This window comes from Carettochelys insculpta, chromosome 22 (genome assembly GCF_033958435.1).
Source record: "Carettochelys insculpta isolate YL-2023 chromosome 22, ASM3395843v1, whole genome shotgun sequence".
In the NCBI taxonomy this organism is placed as follows: domain Eukaryota; kingdom Metazoa; phylum Chordata; order Testudines; family Carettochelyidae; genus Carettochelys; species Carettochelys insculpta.
This window is the reverse complement of record NC_134158.1, coordinates 16,543,252-16,560,200: the sequence shown is the minus strand read 5'-3', so window position 1 is coordinate 16,560,200 and position 16,949 is coordinate 16,543,252. Positions and strand designations below refer to the sequence as shown.

Here is a 16,949-nt window from a genome sequence, read left to right as displayed (position 1 = left end):
GAAGACAGGGACCTATTCCACCTTTTCCTGTAATTTCATGGCAGATCTCCACTTGGTGTAAGTTGCCACAGCCCAACTGATGCACATTAAGGATATGACCCAAGTGGTAGAACCACATTCTCAGACTTTTGTGCTTTGTTCACCTTCCAGGCAAAACTGAACCTCTAATGATGAGTTGTATGTGCTTGGAGTAATAAAAGAAAGGGCAGTCAGTAGCAATAAGGAGTAGAGCATTGTTCACAAATGTGTTGTTTTTCTTTTATAGAAATAACACTGAACTATAACATAGCTGACTTTCTAGAGCCCTGGAGATAATCATAACACTTGTCTCAGCATGCCACCTTTTGAGATGTTTGTTGACCTAACAATATATTGAATGTCTGCCCAGCAATGGATTCCTTATTCCAATGGATGGAGCTATTCAAATACTGTCTTTCCTAAAGACACCTTTCCTGATAAGAGGTATGACTTTTTTTAAATTTTATATTAATTAAATAAATGAGTGCTTGGCACAGAGGAAAAAAATCACAGGCACGGACAATGTAAAGTTACATTGTTTTTAATAGTGCAACTTTCATTTCTCGGTGCAATACAGCTCACTTCTTTGTACACCACAAAGTGAGGGTAGTGGGGGGGAAGAGAAAAAGTCAACTCTACCGCCATCTGTATGTTCAAACATAGAATATTCACTCAACACTGTCATTCATGGGATCTCTGCTATTTCCCCATCTCTATAAAATTTCTAAATGGATTCACAGGAAATATTTTTGCCAGAGACAAGAACCATGCTACCAAAACAAAAACGTAAGATTCATCCATATCTATCGTGTACATGGACACTGTGGTGAAACAGCTGTTTGCAGATCAGTGAGAAGTTGTTTCAGATATTAGGGTCTGAAGGTTATAAGTAGCCTTGGTGATGAATGTGGTTAAGGAGTTAGGGCACAATACTGTGGTTAGAAAAATCTGGGCTCTATTCTTGGCGTGGCAACTGGCTCCCTTTGCGACTTCTTGTGCAGCATTTAATCTGTCTGATTTAGTATCCCAGTTCCTGCACATGGGAATGTAGGCTCCCAGGTACTTGGGACAACTTTAGCTGATCCAAGTGAACTGGGTAAAGCTCCTTAAAACTCTAATGAGCATTAAAGGGCAAGAGTCCACATTGTGCCTAAAAAAAAAAAGCCCACAACGAATTTGCTTATGTCGAACATTAAAAACCTGTAAAATTCCTGGCAAGCATCTTGTGATTACATTGCTTCTTTTTCATGAAGTTTAGTTAATTATCCGAAATAGAAAAATGTATATCTGTAAATCCCAACAGGTGAATATAAAATCATTCACCCCGAGTCTCCAGTTATTGGATTCCTTGAAGAAGATGTAACCCTGCCTTGCCAGGTGATAGCCACAGTTATCCCAGGGGACATCACTGTCCAGTGGCAACTGATTGGAGCACAGGAAAATGTACACGTGAGCTCTTATAACAGAGGAAACAAAGAAGAAAAACAGGATCAGAGATACCAGGGCCGAACAGAGTTCTTTCATCTTGAAATGAACACAGGGAACATGTCTCTCAAGCTGAAGAACATCCAGACATCTGACACAGGGAACTACATGTGCAGAGTGGTTTCTGAGAACTGGTATGACGAAGCACTGATTGAACTGGAAGTGACAGGTAAGTGAGGGCAACACTGCATCTTTTTAATACTTGATATTCAGTTATGGAAAGAGAGAAGGAGCTGAAGTAAGTCTTGGAGAAATTATTTTGGAATCTACTCAGTTTTCTCAGGAATGAGAAGGGTTATGAGAATAATCTGTGAGTTCAGAGAACAGGCAAAAGTATTGAACCTCTAGAAGTCTGCTCCATTGTGGCATGTGTGCGTGTGCGCGCATGTGTCTCTGAAAGACTTTTTACCATTTAATCGCCAGTGTAAAGATAGCCCAGGAGATCTTGTGTCTACACAAGATCTGCACTTCTTATAGACTCTGAAATGATATATATGAAATCCTTGACTCATTGCTGACTGCAGTTATTGGAGACACAAGACCTTGCTCCAAATGAAAGGTACAGTAAGGTCTCAGAGTACTCAAAGATTCCATTCCATTCACCCTTGCATAACCCGGATTTTGCTAAGTGGGGGTCCAGCTTTTTCCCCCAGCAAAATAGACGTTCTGTAGCTGAGAAAGCATCAGAAAGGTAAGTCCTAGGGTGGGAAGGCAGTTGGGGAGGGTTAAACCTGGTGGTGGACTGAGGGGTGGGTTAGGGCTGTAGGGAGGCAAGGGGTGGAGTTGATCTGGAGCTGCACGTGGGGGTGGTGAGCCAGGCCACAGGGAGTTTGAACTGGGGCCAAGGAGGATGAGCCAGAGTCATGCCTGAGGGGTGATGAGCTGGAGCCAGAGGAAGGGGTGGCGGAGGGGGGGGGGAAACAGGAGTTAAGTGTGGGTAGTGAGTGGAGCTGGAGGGTGGGGATGAGCCAGGGCCTTATGGAGCCCAGGGAAGTCAGTTAAGCACAACTGGAAAATTGCAAATTTCCAGGATTTACTGTAGGAATTGGAGGTCAGCTGTGTACGATTGGGGTAGCATACTCTGACGCCTTACTGTGCTCTGATTAACCTGAAATGAGAAATCTAGGCAAAATCTCAAGAGCAGCTGAGAACTTTCCCAAAATGAAGAGATCAGTTCTCCAATTCTGACAGACCTCACAACCTGCTTTTGTACACAAGGTGGTGTCTGTGGGGGAACACAGTAAAACTTTCACACCCGGTATTCAATCATCCAGAACTCTCAAATAACCGGCATTTTACTTACATTTTCCATAAGCACAGAAAAGTGAAAGTAAATACAAATACAGTAAATATTCTTCAACCTGTATTCAATCAACTGGTACTCAAATAACCAGCACAGCCACCAGGCACTACCCCAGCATAGAGGCTGGGGAGTGCTGAGCCCCATCTGGGAGTGCAGCAGGACAGGTGGCTGGAGCCAGCACCCCCACCCACCTCCTGGCACATAGCAGCATGGTCAGGTCCTGAGCTACTGGGGGCAGCTGAGCCCTGGCAGGAAGCATGGCAGGACGTGTGGCTAGCGTACGGGGAGCCAGTCCTCTGCCTCCTCCCTGTGTGGCAGCATGGCTGGGGCCTGAAATGCTGGGGGCTGCTGAGCTGCGGCATGACCCAGCGCCACCTCTCACCATGTACACACTCCTCCCTGAACAGCAGTGCAGCTGGGTCCTGAGCTGCTGAGCCCCAGTGGAGAGCAGGATGGGACAAGTGGACAGCACAAGCTCCAGTGGCCCCTCCCTCTCATGTGCAGCAACACAGCCAGTCTGAGCTGCTGAATCCTGGCAGGGAGTGGGGACCAGGTTGCTCCTATGGTGCATCCCCACTGTGAGAACTGGTGCAAAGGGACCCCTCCCTGTTAAGAGTAATATTTTCATATCTGGCAACCTCCCCGTCCTGGGTTCTTGGATAGGAAAGAGTTTACTGTAAATACATCAAATACACGATAAGTTTACAGCATACAATACTGATGTTGTGGGCAAATAAAGTATTCTAGATACTAAAACAAAAATGTATGCACTCATTTTTCTTTAGCATGCACTCATTTTTCTTTAGCATTATGCGTTGCTCAGTATACTTCTCTATAATCCAGAATATTTGAATATCCAGCAATCTCCAGCTCCCCAGGCTGGTGGATATGAAGAGTTTACTGTACTGCCAAGTTTCTGATTGTGTGTGCAAGACACAAACAACTACACTTTTTTTATTCTGCTTTTGTGTAGCTAGGGGAGGTGAATCGTTCCTTTTCCTGGAGAACTATGCAGACCAGGGAATCATCCTCACCTGTAGGTCAGAGGGATGGTTCCCAGAGCCCCAAGTGCTCTGGCTAGGCTCTAAAGGAGAGAAACGAACAGAAAAGACAAACATCCTCACAAAGACACTTGCTGGAAGGTACAGTATTGCAAGTTCCATTAACATACAGCCAGGATCAGACAATGAAGTTTCCTGCAAAATAACCAACAAGGTGCTCAACACAACAAGTGAGTCAAGAGTCCTGATTTCAGGTGAGTGCACATTGCAGTTAAGACTAGAAATCAATGAAGAGGCTGCTTGGTGAATGAGGTGTGTCTTATTTTTCTCCATTGATGGTAAGAAATAATGTCCACACTTTGGCTAACCAAGCAGGTGGAGTATTAGCTTATGATCCAGAAGGCCAGAGTTCTATTCCTCCATGTGATGCTGAGCCAGCATAACACTGGGCAAATGACTTGTTATGTGCCTCAGTTTCCTTACAGATGGGGATAATCAAATTGCCCTCCTTTGTAAAATGTTTTGATCTACTACAGAAATGGCTGATATCTGAGCTAGGGTTTATCTTCTTTTAAAACACTTGTCTATCAGTGGCCAGCATAAAACCATTTTGTTTAGAATGAGTATAAAATTTTAAAAATTGTAATTTTCACAGTGTTTTCTTTCTACATAATGAACAGTGCTCCTGTAGCTTTCCCTGCACATGAACATGTACCGAAATTGCAGGTCATTTTTAGTAGAACTAAACCACAGAGAAAGCTGTTTTATTCAGTGTACTGGTACATTGTTGAAGGCGGCGGCCATGTTAACGTGATGTATATAAAATTCATTTTTGTCTCTCCTGACTCTTGTGCCCTTTAATTTTCATGCTATTTCTGGCAGGGACCAAGAAATTCACATTGTATTTTCCTTCCTAGGCAGCAACAATTGTGCTAATAAGGTCACTTGAGCATGACTTATTAGTTCATGGACTGAAGGGGGGAATTAATTTTAATGTAATTTAATTGAAAGCTTAATTTAAATTTCTACCAATTAAACCCTTCTGTTAAAATGCACGCAATTTCTTCTTGAATGCTAGTGCTGAATCAATATCTGAGAAAATCCCTTTGACTCTTAGCCCTGTGAGAAATGCTAGTGTTTTGCTGTTTGTGTACATGAATAGGTGAGGTACATGTGGCCGACAATGGTGTGATTTCCAGAATACACAAGGATATGGGGTCCATGGATCTGTTTTCAATGATATATTGAAGTTGCATGGAATGTTTTGAGCTCAATTCATCTAGACTTTGCTCTTCCAAAATGAAGCATCAGACTCTAAATTCAAGTGAATTTAATGTAACTGGGTGTTCAGGCTGTTTGGTTGCTTCAGAATGTTCAAGAAAGAGGGGAACATTCCTGACATTTTTCCTTATTTTTCAGATGTTTTCTTCTCAACCACCTCCCCCTGGATGGCGGCTTTCCTGGTTCTTTTAGTTCTTAGCATAGTTGTTATTGCTGCTATAAGCTATAAATTGAAAAGTAAGTATTTTTTGATTTTACCTTAATAAATATGTGAAAAATTGCATGGCAATTTTCAGTATAACTAAACCACTGAGAAAACTGTGAATCAACTGGTACTCTCAAATAGCCAGCACAGCCAACAGGCACTATCCCAGCACCTAGGCTGGGGGTGCTGAGCTGCTCTGGCTAGACAGTAAAGGAGAAAACTGAACCAAAAATTCAAAAGATTTCCATATAATCTATAACTAATAAAAACACTGAATTTGAATATTCTTAGGGCTGCATTTAGCATGCAAAATAAGGGTCCACAAAGTATAATGCCTTATCAGATAGGTCCCATTATCTAACAAGACCAATTTGTAAATTCTTCACATATCCAAGGTCAAAATAGATTCTAATGGATGGTATTGGATCACAGATATAGCATTCATGTCAGGGACTCTTTCCATCAAACTTGTAGGTTTCTACAAAAAGTGCCTTATTTAAAAAAATATTAATTTTTTTTTTCAGATAATAATGACACAACATCTCGCTCAGGTAAGAAATTAGGCAAGTGAAAGCTAATTAATATGAACATATTTTACATCTCAATTTTGACACCATCCCAGAGAGCCTTCTCAAGGTCCCTTCCAGCCCCTTCATGTCTATGATTCTAGAAGAAACAGTTAAGGTAGTAGTCACTCTTATTATCTGAGAAGAGTTTGTAAGCTGCAGGAGATGGGTGGGTTTGTTCTATCTTAATTTTGGTCAACACCTGTGAGCTTTCACCTTTTTGCAATACGCATCCAATGACATATGGATGCTGAGAGGGGAGGCGGGTCTATATTCAGGGATTGAGAAAGAGTGACTATTGCCATTGGTGACTCATTCGGAAAGTTTGTTTCCTTGTCTCATAAAACAGATCTTGTCATTAAAATAGATCCCATGCTGGCAATTCTTCTGCCAGTCATTCGTGGGCATTCCTGGATATTGTTTCAGAATCATTCACAGCTTCAGAGTTTGGTTGCTCATGAACAAGTAGAAATCACTTACCTTTCCCCATACACTCTGGGCAAATAATAAAATTCAAGACATTTTATAATTTAGACCCTGAAAACTGGAAGGATTGCTTATGTGTGGTTGTCTGCTTGGGAAATATATTTAGCCATTATGGATTTGCTCTTGGTCCACAAGGTTGATTGATGACTAAGGCAAGATCTAGACTTTTTCAGTAAAATGGGGAAGAATCTAGCATTGCCAATCATTCATTTTCCTGGTGGGTACTCATGGCATCTCCTAGGAATTTCAGCATTCCATAATATTCACCAGGGAAAATAATTTCAGTTCACATACACTTACTTGTTTTGGACTGTTATTTTCAAGTCTTCCTAAACTTCCAGCTGAGGCTCCTCTTTTCCCACCCCAATTATTCTACCTCTTAATACCAAGTCCAGTTCACTCGTGGTTTTGCCTGATTAACTTATACACTCTCCTGCTGACTCCAGTGATGGGGTAAAGGCAAGAGGTCTCCACAAGCCTTCTGATCTCTTCAGAGAACAGGCCGTCCACTGTTTTATGTGGCCAGATTCTCTGTATACTTGGACAGCTGGCAGAAACCAACTCCGATTGAATGAATGAGGAGGTAATCAGGAAATGAAAATCTCCTAGATCAGGTTTTCCCCACATAGAGAATCTATCCTAGTGTTTAAAGCTGTTTTGTGATTGAAATAAGGCTTTGAAAAACCTCAAAGCATAATTAACACTGCAATGCAATTCCTTGTATTTGCAGTAAAAGAAAAGAAAGCAATGGAAGAAGGTAAATATACTCTTGGTGTGCTATAACATAAGATGTTCAGAATATTTCCATAAGCTAGATTTTAGCCCACAAAATTACAACACTCCTGCAATTTTTCAAGACCTGAATCACAGATTTGAGACTGGATTTTTACCAGTGTAAAGGAGGGGGAAATTGGACCTATAGCATATGCATGTTGGTATTTTAAAATAAATTAGACATACAGATGTAAATTGCAATGCAGAGTTCATAACACCATAATATATAGTAAACCTTTAACTCCTACCTTACAATGATATGAAATATTTCTTCCAGAAAAAGAACGACTGCTGAATGCACTAGGTGAGACTACAAATGCTCTTACTGTCCATTAATTTTGTGTGAGCATGTGCATGTGCCTATGGAAGTACATACTCCTAAAGAAAATGCCAACATCCCTAAGTAATTTTGTCTGGTTGACAGGCCCAGTCAAGTTCTAAAAAGTTTAGATTTTCAGTAACAAATATGGCAAATAGAGTTTCCATGTGAAATGCTCCTGTAGGTGTGTGGAAACATTTAGATTTTTTTTCAAGTTATAGGTTATTTGTTTTAGGAATAGTTTTCATATCCAATTTGCAAAGGCTTTAGGTGGTTTTAACCATGAAAGAATATGAATGATCTGTAACAGCCCATCTCATAGGTTATCACAGAGGACCCAGGATTATTCTGAGTCTATGTTGTAAAGCAGGTCAGACTAGACCAGTGGTGGGTAACCTGTGGGGCGCACATGGGAAATATCACTGTTCTATGTGTTGTATGTGATATGTTGTTTACCATTGAGAATCAAAAGTAGCCAGATTCTGTTGGTTTCCTTGGAATCTCTGAACTCATTAAGTGAAGGCAAATCACTACACCAATGACGTCTTTCCTCTTGTTTTGTATTAGAGACAAACAAATGGACATATTTAATAGGTAAGTTTCATTTTATTAAAGTGCTCAATGCAGACCGAGTTTTGCCATAAGCTGCTTTATACAAATGAACAGCAGCATATTTTTATTTGCATGATGCTGAAGAAAGGTAATAAATGTGGCTGAACTACAGCAAATGCGATAGTACAATGAGCATAATCATTGCTCCCCTACTAAACCCTGGATAGAGATCTCCAATGGTGTGTGTATGCCTCTGATCCTCCCCTATTCTCTGCTTCCCTGTGCACATCATTTGGACACAAAGCTTACATTCACGCTTCTACACCAAAAATTCACAAATTGTCATTTTTGTCACATCTCTTCTCTCCCCTCCATTCAGACAGATGTCTCCGATTGCCTTTTAGATACCACTCCTGTGCTGCCCTGCCACTAGCAACTCAGTCTTTATATTATGTTGAATAAAATGTTTTTTCCCCCTCAAGGAATTAGTGATCTAGAGAGGCCAGGAAGGGAATAAGGTGGTGGACACAGGATAATTACTTGTTGTGCTCCCTGTTCCTTGGCTCTCTTGGGCACTGCCCTTCATCATGTGGGAACAGCAGGGAAAAACTTCCAGCACCATGTGTTGCTGTGCTACCATTCCTCCAGCTAGCAGTGTTGGGGAGAGACATGTTCTAAAGCCACTTCTACTTCAGTCTGTTGGGGTCTGTACCAGAGGTGCTCCTGAGTTAGGGACACCTGGCATACCAAGGTTCTAATGTATTGAGTGAAAATGCAACTTTATCCCCTCCCTGCATATGCTATAGAAGAGTTGTCTACACAAAGTTCTGATGTTCATTGCACTAATTTTAATTATGATAATAAAAATTATATAATTTGAAAGATCTTCAAGATTTTCCAAAGTATTTGCAATAAATGGTCCATGGGCTGAGTCATAAGAAGAGATGGCGATCACAGAGTGATAATTTAGCAGGATTCCTGCCATCCATGTGTTATAGCACAAACCCCGGCAGAAGGAAGTTATAGTGGCTCTCCAAGATACTGTTGGTGGAACAGCCACATATCAACATGCCGTGCTGGAAGCTTTGCCCCAATGCTCCTATAAACGTGGGGCAGGGGGCATTGCCTGGGAAAGTCAAGGAACATAGAGTACAAGTTAATTACCATGCTCATCCCCCTGCCTTCCTTCCCACCCCTGCAAAATCTCCTCTACTAATAGTTTACACAAAGCTCTCCATATCCCTTTAACTGTCTGCTCACTCTCTCAATTCATATTCTTTCTTGTTCGTTGCACTAATTTCAGTTACTATCTTGCAGAAATTCAAGTAGTACAAGAAAAAAATGGTAAGAAAACCTATTTTGTTGGAAAAAGGCAAATATAGTGCCCATCTTTAAAAGAGAAAAGAAGGATAATCTAGGGAACTGTAAATGGGTCCATCCTTACCTCAGTACCTTGGAAAATAATGGAAGGGATCTTCAAAGAATCTATTTTGGAGCACTTGGAAGAGTAAAAAGTACTCAAAAATAATCAACATGAATTCACCAAGGGCAAGTCCTGCCTAACCAATCCGATTAGCTTCTATGATGAAGTAACAGGTTCTGTGGACATGGGGAAGTTAGTGGATGGGATATACCTTGACTTCAGCAAAGCTTTTGACAGTCTCCCACAACATTCTTGCCCATAAGATAAGGGAGGGATGCAAGGACTATAAGAGGGATAGAAACTGGCTTGATGGTCAGGCCCAGCTGGTAGTGGTCAATGGCTCAATATCTGGATGGTGGTCAGTTTCAAGCGGAGTGCCCCAAGGCTCAGGTCTGGGCCTGGTGTTGTTCAATATCTTTATTAATGACCTGCATGAGGGACTAGAGTGCACCCTCAGCAAGTCTGCAGATGACACTAAGCTAGGGGGAGCAGTAGATATGTTGGAGGGTTGAGAAAGGATCCAGAATGACCTGGATAAATTGGAGGATTAGACCAAAAGAAATTAATGCAGTTCAGCAAGGAGAAGTGTAGAGTCTTGCACTTGGAATGGAAGAATCCCAAGCATTGTTACAGGCAGGGGACAGACTGGCAAAACATTACAGTGGAAAGGAACCTATGGGATATGGTGGATGAAAGGCTGGATATGAGTAAACAGTGTGCCCTTGTAGCCAAGAAGGCCAATGGCATATTAGGAGGAGCATTTCAAGCAGATCTAAGGAAGTCATTCCCCTCTATTCATCAGTGGTATGGCCACATAGTATGGTATGAGGTAGCGTGTCCAGTTTTTGGACCCCCCAGTATAGAAAGCATATGGATGTGATGGAACTGCTTCAGCAAAAGGCAACAAAAATGACTAAGGGGCTGGAACACATGACCCATGAGGAGAGGCTGAGGGATTTGAGCTCATTTAATTTTCGGAAGAGAAAACTGAGGGCTGATAAAATAGTAGCCTTCAATTTCCTGAAGGGGAGCTCTAAAAGAGGATGGAAAGAAACTGTTCTTGGTGGTGACACAGCAGAATAAGGTGTAATGGTCTGAAATTATAGAAGGAGAGGAGTAGGTTGGATATTAGGAAAAACTACTTTAACAGGAGGGTGGTAAAGCACTATGCCTAGAGAGTTGGTGGAATCTCCATCCCTAGAGGATTTTAAGTCTCAGCTTGCTATAGTCATGGCAGAGATGCCTTAGTTGGTGTCGATCCTGCTTGAGTCCAGCCCCCTGCCTCAATGACCTCTTCAGGTCCCTTCCAGATCTATGATTCTATGATGCATGGTTTTATCAGGTTAGTTACAGTAACACTGAGGATCCACAGGCATAATTCAAGACCCAAGTGCCAGATGATGTATGGTATTTATTAGGGTTATTATGGTGGTGTCTAGGAGCCCCAGTCACGGACCAGGACCGCACTGATGTTGGCACCATAAAACAGAACACACAGCCCCTGTCCAAAGGGAATCTCAATCTTATTTGGACACTAGATATCACTATTCTACACAAGTGGACTTTCATGACAACTGCACAGATGGAACCCAGACCTTTCCTATTTCTGTACGACTGACTCCTGTTACCTCCAAAAAGCAAATCTGTTCAACACTTGGAATTGTTGAACTGTATTTCAGAAGTCCTACAGCTCAGACTCCATCCAGCACAAGGCACTGGTGAAAAACATACTTGCAAAATCATCAAAATGTTCTGTCCCTGCCTTATTGGCACTGTGCCCTAAATAGAAGGGTAATGAGAACTTACACAAGTCCAGTTACGTAATTATACAATGAGCACAAACCACAGGGCTGAGATTATCAAACTCCATTCTTGTGGGTTTTATTCATTTAAAGATGTGTATTATACTCTGAGTCACTGGCTCATTTAGTTTTTGCAACAGTGCTAGGAGAGAAAACAATTGTAGAATCTATCACATTCTACAATGTACACCTGCCTCAAAATTTCCACGTGATACTGGAATGCACAGCTTCTAGACTGGTAAATGGGGCTGTTTAAGATAAGAACTCAAAATGCTTATTTCTCTGCCCAGTTTATATGATGCAAACTACTGTGCGTATGGGGCACTCACTTTTGGCTAAGGGCACTCTGAATGGCTGAGTTAGAAGGACAACACTATAGACAAATGAATGTGAACATACCAGAGCAGCATTCATGTACTGGAATGAACCAATGTTCCTAGCTGATTTGTATCTTTGATGGTCACAGCACAGAGATTGGAATATATATTTGTCATGAATATTTCTGTCTGGGATTTTCAAGGGAGCTTAAGGAAAACAGGTGAGCAGCTCTCATTGAGACTCAGCCTCAATGGCCATGTTATTGCTGCTCTTCCTGTATGGAAGGTCTGAAACTAAGAGTCTAGTTCTTTCACAGGCAACTGTTTCCATTAGCTGTAATGGGATCATTAGCATAGTCAAAGAGCTACTACCCAGCCAGGCTGACAAACACCATAGGCCTGGGGACAAGGTGGGACTGGAACCCAGATCTCCACCCCCAGAATGGGTGGGGCCAAGTATAGAAGGAGCAGGACTTAGGGCAGTCAGCCCTGCCCGTCCCCATGCTGCCTCGAAGTCAGGTGTGGTGCAGTGGGCACAGCACTGCCATGGCATTTGAAAGGGGCCCAGCGCTCCAGGCCCCATAAAAAGATCAGACCCCAGGGCAAATGCCCTCTTCCCCTGTCCCCACTGTCAAAGTTTGACTCAGACTCACAATTTATCAGACCACTCTGTTTTATTAGCAAAGCCGCTCTGCTAATACATTTAGAAGTGAGCCCCCTGAGTGGGGCTTGTGTCTCTTAATTTATACAGTTGTTTTTGGAGAACAAGTTACAGAGAAGTTACAGACAAAAGAAGAAAAGATTTTAGTCACCACCCTTCGAGATCCCTGAGACCAGTCACGTATCTTCAATTACCTGCCACCCTTAACAATCTCCTTTAACAGCTTCCAGTTAACTTAACTAATTGCCCTTCACACCTTCCATTCTGATGCCTGCTTCTTAGACGTGCTGGCTCCATCTTAATTGCTTCTCCATTCAAAAGCTAACTGTCCCTACATGTGCTCCCTCAGATACTTTGTAACATGTTTTGGCATGCCCTCTCATATACAATGTATCCAGCATGTCCCCTTATACAACGTTATACTTATACAATGTTATACTTATACAATGTTATACTTCCACACCACCCATCAGCAGGCCTGCAACTACCACAAATACAAGTGTCACAGCTGGGCCCCATTTTCTGAGCATTTCTTGTACAGCACTATCAGAATTTTTAAAGCCATATCAGAAAAGAACAAGTTTGCGTCAGTGACCGGAGCACCCTTTCATTTCAGATCGACTCGCAGCAGAGCTGGGTAAGTGTATTTGTTTTAAATAATCCACTAATGCTTCAAATGAAAGTTGTCACTCATGTATGAGCTAGAAGTTTTGTCCCAAAACAGATTGAAGTGGAGACGACTTGTAGATGACCTCTGCTCCCCTTGGGAGTACAAGGGCTAAGTAGCAGCAGTAGCGGTGGTATTAGCTATGGCAGAGCAGCATGGAGAGGAGCGAGCGAGCTACATATACACACACAGCTAGTCAAAGAAAATATTTGACACTTTACTGCACTTCACTGCACCATAGGTTATCAAGGCAGTAATTGCTTTCTCCCCTCTGTAGATTTCAGAAGAGCTCAGAGCTATGCAGGTAAGCTGGAGAAGATGCAGTAAATCTATTACAAAACAAAGTATTTTCTTTCAGAGATTAAATTTTGAAATAAACATAAATGCAATGCATTAACTGGCTAGACTTACAGACGACAAACAGGTATTACATATCTCAATCTGTTTCTTGAATTTGATTCAATTTATCTGTTTTTTCACGGGCATAATTATCTTTTAACTACTAACTAGAAGCTCACTGCAGTACAGACATGCTGCAGGTGTCATTCCTGTCATGACTAGTTAACTGCCAAGGACACTGGTCCAGAAAATGCTTATGTTAAAACACAAACACCAAGCATATGACTAGCCCTCATGTAAGCTGCTGGCTGTGTCCGTCTGTGTGCTGCACTGTCTTTATGCGGAGCTGAAACAGCAATCCTCGACTGAAGTGCTTAGTAAGACCACAGACCTGGTTCAGTAGTGAGGACACTCAGCCAGGAATACAATGCTTCATTGACAGTAATAACATCCAGCAGCCTCTGCAGAACTATTCAGATACGTAAACCTTAAAATGGACTCAGCTCAGTAAGCAGCACTGTCTGCTCCTCTGGTTCAGATACACCCCTTCCATGATCTTTCCTTTGAACACTGATACAAAGAAGTTATAGATCGCTCCTGACATGGTGACTTACCACCCATTCCCTTGTACCACAGCACTATCCATCACGCTGTTGTCTTGACCTTAGCTTAGGAGGGGGTCAGAGTGTCCCAGCACTACCTTGTGTCCATGTTTCCAGGTGGGCAGTAGCAGAAATGTGCACATGGGTACTCAAGTGCCAAGGAGCATGTGTGTTTTCCACCACCAGCCTTGTCCATGCCTCACATATTGAGAAATGAACCAGCAAGCAGGAATCTCCTATGTAACAGGGCCTGAATTTTGCTCATAGCCTGGACTCTTGTTAACTTTAATTTAGGCCTTAGGTCTCCCACCAGCCCTTTTATACCTTTATGTCTAAGGCTCAATCTTTCTATGACAAGTCCCATTATTGCTGCCTCAATAGAGACTAGTCATACAGTGCATGCTCTGGGCCAGACCTAAAGGGGGCCTTTGCTTTATGGTTGTCTGGGTTTCTGGAATAGCTTTTTCCATAGTGGGTTAACATTGACATCTTACCTAAGAATAAACTTCAGTGAAGTGTGTGTGTGCCTGGCCTCCCAAGAGAAGAGGGGAGCCATGTAGGAGGGCATAAAAAGATAAGGGGGAAAGGAATAAGCAGAAAGTTTGGGTGGGAGTATCATGGCAGACAAGAGACAGAGCAATGAAGCGAGAGATGTACACATCTGGTGCAGAGCTTTGAATATGTGAGTGAAAACCTCAGTCCTGCTGAGCAGGCCCAGAAGAAGTCAGTGCAGAGATCCAAGAAGGTGACAGGTGGTGCCATGTGATACAGGCCTGCTGAGGAGCCTGATTTGACCTGCTGAGGGTTAATTGACAGTTGGGATGTAAAGTGCAAACTGGGGAGGTGAAAGAGGTGGTGGGAAGTGTGGGAATATAAGATGGCCAAGAACTGGAGAGAAGCATTTTAGTCAGTGATAGGAAGACAGGTGGATTGCTGAGACCTTGTGGAGAAAGAAGAGACCAGGTTTGTCAGGAGGAAGACAAGGTGCTTGTAATACCAAGGTTGTGATTGTGAGCACCAGGGTTAAATGTAGCTATCACAAACAGTGGAGGAAGAACTTCGTTGTCTTGCCTGGGTAAGAGGAATGAATTGCTTTGTCGCCCTTAGGATCAGACCCTTCGTAGTTTACCTCATGTTCTTCCATAGCCACACATAGGGAGAATCCTGCCCGTGTTCATTGAATGGGTAGAAGAATCTGAGCAGCACATCCAGGAGCCACCCAGCCACAGCACAGCAGGATGAGTCTGAGCAACAAACAGGCAACGCACGGCCCATTGCCCCTGACAGCGACTCTCAAAGCAGCTTGTCTCAGCTCTAGCTATTTATTTTCCAGAGCCATCTGACATTGCTCGCCCAGAGCTGAGGCAGAGCAGCAAGGCACTTAGCCAGAGTTCTTACTGCAGGGCCTGAGTGCAAGAGTGGGAAGAACATCCCATGTCCTTTCCCTGGGCCTGAACTCTGCCTTAAGGGTGTAGTTTGCTCTCAAGCTACTGCTTTGTGGAAGTCAATATGAATTTGTCATTTTAAATTTATTTTCACCCCGCTGTTACCATGAATGGCACTGAGCCACTCCTGACTAACCAGGGACTTACCATTTATTTCTCGTTCCCAGTTGCCATCACTCTGGACCTGAATTGCAAACACCCAGAACTCAAACTGTCAGAGGATCAGAAGAGAGTCTGGCGGGAGCCTGCATCCCCAGAGCCGGCTGCACCCTCTGTGGTCTCTCTTGTGGTGGGGAAGGAGGGGTTTGCAGCTGGAAGGCAGTACTGGGAGGTGGAGGTGGGGGACAGTGTGGACTGGGAACTGGGGGTGCTGAGTCAGGCTGTGCAGGAGACAGTGAAGAGACAGAAGGCAGAGAAACTCCCTGAGGAAGGATATTGGTCTCTGCGCAGATCCAAGGGGGACTTTTCTTCAAACAGAAAATGCTAAGATTGAAAAGAAAGATAATTTAAAATATAAAGTGATTGGGGTGTTTCTGGATTGGGAAGGGGGGAAAATCTCATTTTATGATGTAATTCAGACATTCCCTTTTGCAGAGATCCCTGCAGAGTTCAAGGAGAAATATATGTATTACCCATTTCTCAGTCCAGGGACCAATACAGGAAAGGAGAAGCCACTAGCAATCCACCCCATCACAGCCCCCATCCCTTTAAAACCTCTGAGAAAGGACAAGTGAACTAATTACTTTGGAGAAGTAAAAACAAAAAGCAGTCAAGTAGCACTTTAAAGTCTAGCTACTTGACTGCTTTTTGTTTTGATAGTATATAGACTAGCACGGCTTACTTGGTTACTTTGGAGAAGTAAAATTCTCTACAGGGAGAAAAGGGAATGTAAACATGGGGACCATCGGAAACTAAAAGAACTGAAGTAGAAATTGCACAGTAAATACAATAAAAACAGAAGACAGACAAAAGGCAGTGCACCTCCACAGTTGAAATAAAATATTCTGAAGAGAACAAGACGTGCCTTCAAATTTTTTTTATTTAACATTTGTTGTTTATAATCGGGGAAAATATTTAAATGAGAAAATCTTGGGGACACATGTTCAGATTCTGGGAAAAGCGTGATAGTGTGAAACAATGTGGCAATAGTTAGAAAAGGCATGATTATGGATAGTGGCCCACAAGGGAAGATGACAGGATCTTGCAGTTTCAGTTGCTACTTAAGAGCCATACAAATAAGATACATGAGATTTCTAATATAAAACAGGTGCCCCAAAGAGGCATTTTAGGTCTCCTGTATGACATCTAAGCCAAGAACGTACAGAGTGTGATTATGCAATACAGAAAACTGAAAATTTAAGGTTACAAAGTCTGTTTATGCCCTCAGATGTTTTTGCTACCTTTGTGATGGGATTCAACTAAAAGGAGTAGTGGTGTAATGTTGATGTATTTTATTAAAACGCTCAATATATTCAGCAAACTTTCAACAAGCCTCTGTATTTCTGTGATAGGGATAATTTTCCAATTATATTTATCACAGTTCTTGAGGTAGTTAATGAATACATGACCCCCAGATGTCATATTCTACTTTTCCCACACTAGCTCAACTTGTTTAGGAATTATTCAAAATTATTTTGAAATAGTATGTGTGCAGTTTAGACAACAGCACAGTTATTTCAAAATCGCTGTTATTTTAGAATAAT

General features: G+C 42.3%; 1 protein-coding gene and 1 pseudogene across 1 annotated transcript in view; one reads left to right on the top strand and one right to left on the bottom strand.

Moving 5' to 3' along the window:
• LOC142025194 (scavenger receptor cysteine-rich domain-containing protein DMBT1-like) overlaps positions 1-16,949 on the bottom strand; it is a 903,096-nt gene that overhangs the window by 609,282 nt on the left and 276,865 nt on the right. The gene's annotated exons all lie outside the window — the stretch shown is intronic.
• LOC142025212 (butyrophilin subfamily 3 member A3-like) lies at positions 391-16,659 on the top strand (annotated as a pseudogene).